We start from the raw sequence: 8,232 nt of genomic DNA, 5'->3' as shown, positions 1-8,232 counted from the left end.
TGGGAACCCTGCCAGAGTGAGGCTTTCATTTCTGAAGTGCTCTCTACCCAACTCTTGCTTCCTGCATGCTCTTCTCCTCCTTCCCTTCCTCCATTTGTAGCAACACTGCATTCTGCATGCTCTCCGAGAGAAATAGGGCAAACATAACCTGATTAACCAAGAGGATTTGGGCAGGAAGGGGCGGGGAAGGAGATTAATATGCAAAGAACCACAGAACCTTTCCCTCTCACATTAGCCCTTGCCTATTCAATAATTAAAGTGTTCTGTGGTGACTCTGACTTTGGGATTTGCTATAAAAGCTTCTCATAAACTCTGCCTCAGCATGCAGACATCAGACCCAAGAGAACATTTGGTCTGACAAGCTGAAATTTCTTCCAGGCTCCAGGGTCAGTCAGAAGCTTAAAACCACTTGGATGTGAGCCTATGACTCCATTTTGAAACATAAGGATCCCTCTTGCTATTGTTCACCCACTGAAGACACTGAATCCAACTTTTATTTGGCCACTCTGTCTCTGAAACATGGTTTAGAAGTTAATGCAGGCTTTATTTCTCCATTTCATGTATGAAACAACCTCCAAGGCTGGCAGCGCCCCATGAACATAGAAACATTACACAGGCTCTGGCTGCCCTCCAAGCCTATTCTGATGTTCTATTTTCTTTCCATCCCTTCCTTCTTGCTTACCTTAAGGCATGGAGATGTTTCAGGATGGAAATGTAAAGCTACCCACACAGAGAAAAGACACCTTCCCTGACCTTCCAAGGAGCTATTTTTGGCTGCTCTTATATGCCTAAGAACTCTTACAGGGGTCATGGACTGAACCAACTGCCCCCAGTAACTTTTGCCTGGGAGATATGAAACATTGCAGAGATTATTTTTTAAAAATTTTAGTTCTCTCCATAACCTAACACACTAGGCTCCAAATCTCCAGGTGTTGTTTGTAAGGGAGCACATTTTAGAGGGGGCTGCAAGCCTGAGATTATTACCCAAGGAATGTATGGTCAACATTACACCAAAACATACAAACAGAATACTAAAGACATATCCTTAATCCAGAATTTTCCAAAAGTTACTGAGTACCCACAGCCTCTAACTGACTTCACTTCTCAAGTCCAAACGTGGAGAAGAAGGTCCAAAAGTTTCAGAGTAAAACAGATTTCTTTTCAAAATACATACCCCCAAAGAGTTTATGAGATTCAAAAATAAGGAACACTTGGTTAGCAGCCAAACACACGCTCAGAATGATACTCCATAAGGAAAGCAACAGTCCTAGCTCCATCTGTCAGAGCACATGAATACACCACATCACATCCCAGCAGTCAGACACCCAGGCTCTGGTCTGTCCTCTGTCTCTCAAATTCTAATGCTGCTATTTTTCCAAACTAGCTCTGCCCAGACTGCAAACATTTCAGTCCAGAGGTCGAGAACAAAGTGAGCCCCACTACCTCAGCAGCTGCCCAAAGGCTCCTCATGTAGCAGGGAGTTAATGCTGACCCAGGGAACTGCACAGCCCTCTTGCCACTCCAGAAACTCTTTGCCCTCACACAGTGAGCAAAAGATAAAACGTAGAGGTATCTTTTCCCTTCTGACATCACAGCATTAAATATCACACAAACACACAGCCTATAGGATGTACAAAGCAGAAATTCTGTACAACTAACAAAAAGGATGTGGAGAATATATGGGGAGTGAACTGCTCATGAGACCCAGCCTCCAGAAATCCACCTCTGCACATGTGCGCACACACACACACACACACACACACACACACAGAGAACACATGATACTATCTCCCAGCATCTCACATTTTCATCATATGGCATCTTTTTAGAGGGTTCTTGAACTGAGATACAGCCTCTTAAGGACAGAACTGCATCTGGTTTAGAGATACAACTGATTTTGTGTAGAGCCATGAGAAAAACAAAAGAGGGTTGAGGTGGCTAGTGAGAAATGCTTGTACTTTGCATTTAGCACCCAGGACATGCTGCTCCTCCTATTAGAGGGCCCAGCTTGGAGAACCAGGAGGCTGTACAAGTATCAGGATTTCCTCCACAGGAGCTAAAAGTCATGCTTCCTCTCTTTGGTAATATTCTCCTCCTTAAACAAGACTCACCAGAGTTTGCAAAACAATGAGGCCATGCCCTGCAAATGTTTAGCAAACATTTGTGCAATTTCATCCAAATACTGGAACAGAGAGAACACAAATCAGAAACACCACACTTAGCATAGTATTGTGAAAACGATTCATTGGCAGTACATAGGCACAGCAATCATTAATTTTCTATTTAAAACTTGAGTATAAATAGAAAACCCTGAATTAATTGATGGAGATAAGGGTTAGTATTTGTCTAATGTTCTTGGAAAACTGAGCATGCCAAGAACCATATTTGGCAATTATTCTGCTTTACTCTGCTTCCAATTTCACTCCTCTGGTCCATTCTAACCCTTTAGCTGATGAGCTCTTCTTTCTGCCATGTGCCTTTACAAGGCCTGTGCTCCCAACAGAGGTTCAGCTTAGTGCCTGCCTGAAGTGTCATAATGATCTCACTACAGCTGCATAATGAAGCTGAGTCAAAAGTGCCTGATAACAATTGAGGCTGCAGCTCTCTCTCCCCATCTTCAATTTTTCTTTGGAATCACATCCATAGTTCAGACCTTTGGTACTGAATCATGGTGCAACATATCATGTTCCAATTAAGAAACACAGGACTTAAAATTAAAAAGGTGTGGAAGGAAATTAAGACTACAAAGAAAGTTTTTCCTGGAAGGGATAAGAAATCCTTCTTCCTGAGAAGCCAACCTTTGAACATACACATGACAACAGGGCCCTGCTGGCAGCACACAGGGTAAAAATGGCATTTAAAACTCTGCCTGGTAACCTCTCAGGCCATTACTTGTGTGTCACAGTCATGTCTTTTACCAAGGGCTCTGTATCCACCTACAGAGCTGCCAACCACCACCACCACCAAACCAAATATTTAAAAGAATACCTTGTGCAGAAACAGTGAAGTTATTTTTCCCCTCAGAGAAGAGCAGAAGAGTTGAGGTCTGCAACACAAGCCAAAATCACCCCTCAGAACTGCTACCCTTAGGCTCAGCCAGCCCAGCTGCAGCTCTTTAAGGACCCTCAGGGGTGGCCCAAATGTGGGAACTGAAATGAAAATACCTGGTTGCCTATCTCCATTCTATTGCTGCATTTGTTGAACTGCATGTTAAACTTCATCTTCCTCCTCCAAGGAAAGGACAATCATTTATCGTATAGTGATATGTAGGTTCCTCCATCAAGTCTGTGTGTCTGTAATGTTGAGAAGTACTCTCAGATTTCTGCAATTTCTTCCTCATAGGATGCTGACTCCCCAGTAATTTAACTTGGAATTCTGATTCACAGGAGTGAAAGTTTGGATGCAGTAATTTTTGGTTGGGAGGGAATGCATAATCTGTTATCACACAGAGCATCAACCAAATATGTAAGGTCTGAAATGCTAGAAAAAGTGTCTAGGTCCAAACGGGAGGCAGTATTGTGTAGTTAAGTGCATGTCATTTACCAGAGCATCCCATTTCCTGCAGTTTCCAAGTAAATGAGTAAGATTCCAGAGCTGCATCAAGGGAATGGGTTTGGCTTGGAATCCTGCACGGTGACTCATGCTTTCATGAATAAATTCATTTCCTTAGAGAAACAAGACAAAATCACATGTTCTACTTAGTCTAGCTACCTAGAGTGTTGATTTAGGAAGCTATTGCAAAAAATGCACTTTTATCTAGCTTTATATTGAATGCATAAGCCACTGCAGCTGTACTTGCAAACATAACCAGCTTCTTAAAGGGAAAAGAAAAACTGGTGTAACTTGGAAGTTCTGGGTATTGAAAGATGTCAGCTAGAAAGCAGTTTGCAATCAAAACCAGACAACTGACACAAAACCCCAAACCAAACCAAAACAAAAATATTGTGGAAGTCTGAGTGTTCCAGAAAGTGACTGTTATTTACACAGCTCTCCATATTTATTCCCCTCCTGCACCTTTAAAAATAGATTGTAGGGACACAGACCCGTAAACACCAGGAAATGAGAACTGCATCAGTTAGCCCCTCCTCTTCCCCACAATGACACTGCAAAGAAAAGGAGGGCGTGAAGCAGCAAAAGCTCTGGATCTCTGTAACACCAGCATCCTTACGTGTGCATGGAAGCAGCCAAGGAGAGGAACCCAGAGGTGTATGGATCATGGCTAATCAGTTATGTGCAGAGATACTCGTTAGTGCAAGCCAGGATAAAACTCATCTTTCAGCTTTTAGTTTTCTTAGGAGATCAGTTCAAATGGTTTGATTGTGGCTGTACCAACCAAATTGGAGGAACACAAAATATGAATTTTTATGGAGTATGAACCAACTCTCTGTATCTCACCTTGGTAAGTATTTTGCAAGAATAATGCAAGAATTCTGGCTCTATGAACTTTGGGTGTCAAGTTCCAGTTTGGAGTCTGGGCCTCCGTGGTTCAAGAAAGTACCATCCATCAATTTCATGGATGGATGAAATGAAGCTGAAATGTTTCATAATTAACAGGTCTCTGCAGTACCACCATCAGATTGGTAGATACAAACACCTTTACGTTTTACAAAGGAGAAATGAAGCCATTAAAGCTGGAGGAAATTTTTCATGTCTCAGAATAAATCAAAGGGAAAGACAGGACTGGAATGAGATGAAGCTGTGTATAGTGCCAGGTCCTTCACACACTGACACCACGGGAAAGCAAAGCCTTTAATGATGTCAGAGTAAAGGCAGGACTGATCATGCATGGAATAGCCCCCAGGATTTTTAAGGGCAAATTAAACCTCAAGTCTCGGGTAGAGTGGAGAAATGTAACTGACCTTTCCAGGGCTGTCAGCATCCCCAGTAGCTTTGGTTTACTGATAACCTCCCAGGTGAGCTATATGTCACACAGCAAACCTGCAGGTCCTGGTTTGGTGTCCTTATTCACCCCTGCAGCACCATCAGATTTGACTCAGCCTGTCATGAGCCAGGACCTGAGCAGATGGAGAGAGTAGAAATTAAATGTCACCATGTAAAACCTCTTGTATATTAGCAAAATGGAGAGAAATTTACTAACATTTTGTATTTTACTGAAAATAGCAAAATGTACACATTGAACTCACCTTGTATAAGTGTCTCTGGACTTTATTTTTGTGACAATGGTTGAATCTTGTAGGTTAAAGGCAAACATGTTGTTTAATAAGAATGTGGCATTTGTTTCCATCTGTTATCACTCAGATCCTGATCAAATGCCACCTGAGGCCGGTGGAAAGGCTCTGCTTCTAACTCCTAGAATAAAAATATAAATGTTTCTACATTCAGTGACTTCTATTGCTTTATTATTCATGTTTAATCTGTGAAAACTAAGATGAAAAGGAGGGCAAGCAGGCTGAGGAAGGGTCAAGCTTCCCTGGAGAGACACTGTCACATTTCTGGCATTCCCATCACTCTATCAACACCACCTCCTGCTACCACGATAAAAGGCAGCAGTGGAGAAAGAACAGGAAGAGTAAAACTTCTTATTTACACATGTGAGAAAAGTCAACCCATCCCTACAATCAGTCATTTACAGGAAATCAAAACAGATCTGGCCTCCATCTTCCAAGTGCAAGAAAAATGTCTGTAATTTGTTCACCCCGTTCTGTTTGTGCTGTTCTGAGCCTTTTCTCATTGAAGGTCTCCGAGGCAGAAAATCAATGTCAATCATGCCAGATGACTGCTTTCCTCCTGAGCATCTACTGCTGATAATAAGATCACAAAGGCCACATAAAAGGAAAAATTTGGCCATCACAGCTGCCTTCTCAGTTCTGTAACTGAGATGAATTAACAGGTGACTTAGCACTGGTATATTAAAAGCTGACTCTATTTTTTTAATACAAAGGGTTCTAATTTGCTTATTGCCATCACTGAGGACACACTGGGACCAGGATGGTCTTGAAACATCCCAGCTGGTTTTATTTGGCCTGCTCTACTAAAAGTAGAACTCCTGGTACCTGAATAGGCACCAGAGAGATAAGGATAACCTGATGTTATCTATAGATAACAGCAATTCATTCTTGGTTCTGTTCTCAGTAACAGGCAACACAAACACAAGTGAAGGAAAGTGAAGATGTTACTGGAACTTACACCCTGAAAGCCATGTCCAATTTCATTTTGTGTGAGCCACAGGCTAAGAAGAATCTTAAAATACCAATAGTCTTCTTTTAGGAGCTTTGATCTCACTGTGATTAGTAAAATACCACTTGCTTTACATCAGTTACTAATTTTAAAATGCTTATTATTCTATTCAGCCAGCATTGTCATAGAAGCTCCCTATCTTGCATTTAAACTCTTTAGAAGTAGAAGTTTTCATAGGCAAAAATATTTCTTATTGGTCTTCATTCCTGTCAAATGTTAATTTTCTGTCCTGCCAGATGTCTGTAACTCAAACCTGGATGAGATGTTCAGTCCCATTCATACAGAGCCACTGTAAATACAGATTCCTGGGGTGCAGAACTAAACTTCCTAATCCATCCTTGAGGCTTCTGAGAGAACAAGACGCTCAGTGAACCCAGAATAATGCAGAATGACAGAACTACGTTTCCTTTTCATCCTGCATTCATGCAAGCTCAGCATCTACCCACACTTCCCTTCCTCAGTGACCAGTCCTCTCTGACATGGCACATCCCACATGGCTCCTTCCTCCAGCAGCAGCAAGGAACAAAGCACATGTAGTGCAGCCAATAGCCTGGTGTATTTAACCTCCTTTGCTGGAAGTCTTGGCCTTTATAATAAGCAGAATTTTGTATTTTTCTCTCTTCTCTTTCTCTCTTTTCCTGCAAATCTACGCAAATTCTGTTTCAAGCCTTTTTAAATGTTTTCTCTCCAGTATTTCTTGTTTCTTATCCTAGGAGCTGAGGACAGATATGGCCAAGAATCAATTAAAGTCAGAATCCCAAAAGGAAACTAAGTCAAAGATTGTAAAGGTACCACAACTATAATAAATTTAAAAGGGAAGAAAAAATTATTACTGTAAAAACAAGAATGAGAAAGTAAAGGTAACACAGCTACTCACACAAGATTAAATTAATACTTAACTGATTTTCAGTGAGGATGAACATGACAATCCATGGGGTAAAGACAGGATGCCTAAGAGAAGAGGGAGAAAGCAGAAATGGGTAAAAGATAATAAATGACCACAACTCACAGATGGCAAGCAAAACTCACCAGGTCTGCTGTTTTCCAGCTGGAGGAGCCAGGCATTCTCAATTCCAGAACCCTGACGTGCACAAATCCTAAAGATTTTAAGTAAATTTGCCTACTTGAAGGCATTACCACAGGACCAGAGAACAACAAGTTCTAAGAAGTGAGTTATGGTGGAAGCAGTTTGGGCCTGTGATCTTGATGTCTGTGCAGTTGTTCAGAAAAACCTGAAAAGGAGAATCTAACTATAAACATCATATTCAATGAATAATAAAGGGATAAAAGGTAGCGTGGGTTTACTAAAAGCCAGTTTTGCAGGATGACCCACAAAACAGTATAGTATAAAACTGAAACTTCAGGAAATAAATTGTTGGGAGTCCGAGCAAGAAGGGGGTGAATGGGAGAAGGATTTGCCTTTACTGCCCAGCCTCAGGGTGACAGGAAGCTGTGACAGTGTGGTGTGACTGAAACCGACCACTGTGAGCCCAGACATGGAATTTCCACCGACTTCAGGAAAACATTAGTGTTGTGTTTGAGGCATCGCCGTCTGACACTCCACGCAGCAGCCCCTCTCAGGAGAAAAAAAGGATTTAAACTGAGAAAGTGCCGCGGAACATACACCCCCATGACCGAGGAACCGCTTGTATGACCATGCAGGGCTGAAGAGGTTTGGCTTATATAACTTGACACAACAAACGAGTGGGAATTGGATGTGTAAATACACGGATAGGGGAAGCAAACAAATCACAAACATCTCTTGACTTAGATGGGAATTAGGAGCCGGTTTCCAGCCTCCCGACAAGAGCCCCATCCGGCACTACGGCCATAAACCCTGAGAGGGGCACAGGGATGGCTGGCACTGCCCGGCCGGGAAAAACGGGGGTAGGAACGCCTTGAATTCCCCACAAACTCTGCGGAGCCGGAGAGTTCGCTTTCACTCCTGCCGGCTAATAACAGAGAGAGTGAAATCTCCCTGACATGGCTGAGCCGAGCCCCGAGGGCGCGCACAGCTCAGCTCTCAGCCCCGCC

This window comes from Zosterops lateralis (assembly GCF_965231275.1).
Source record: "Zosterops lateralis genome assembly, chromosome: 6".
Lineage (NCBI taxonomy): Eukaryota > Metazoa > Chordata > Aves > Passeriformes > Zosteropidae > Zosterops > Zosterops lateralis.
The sequence above is the reverse complement of the archived record's forward strand: the minus strand, read 5'-3'. Positions refer to the sequence as shown.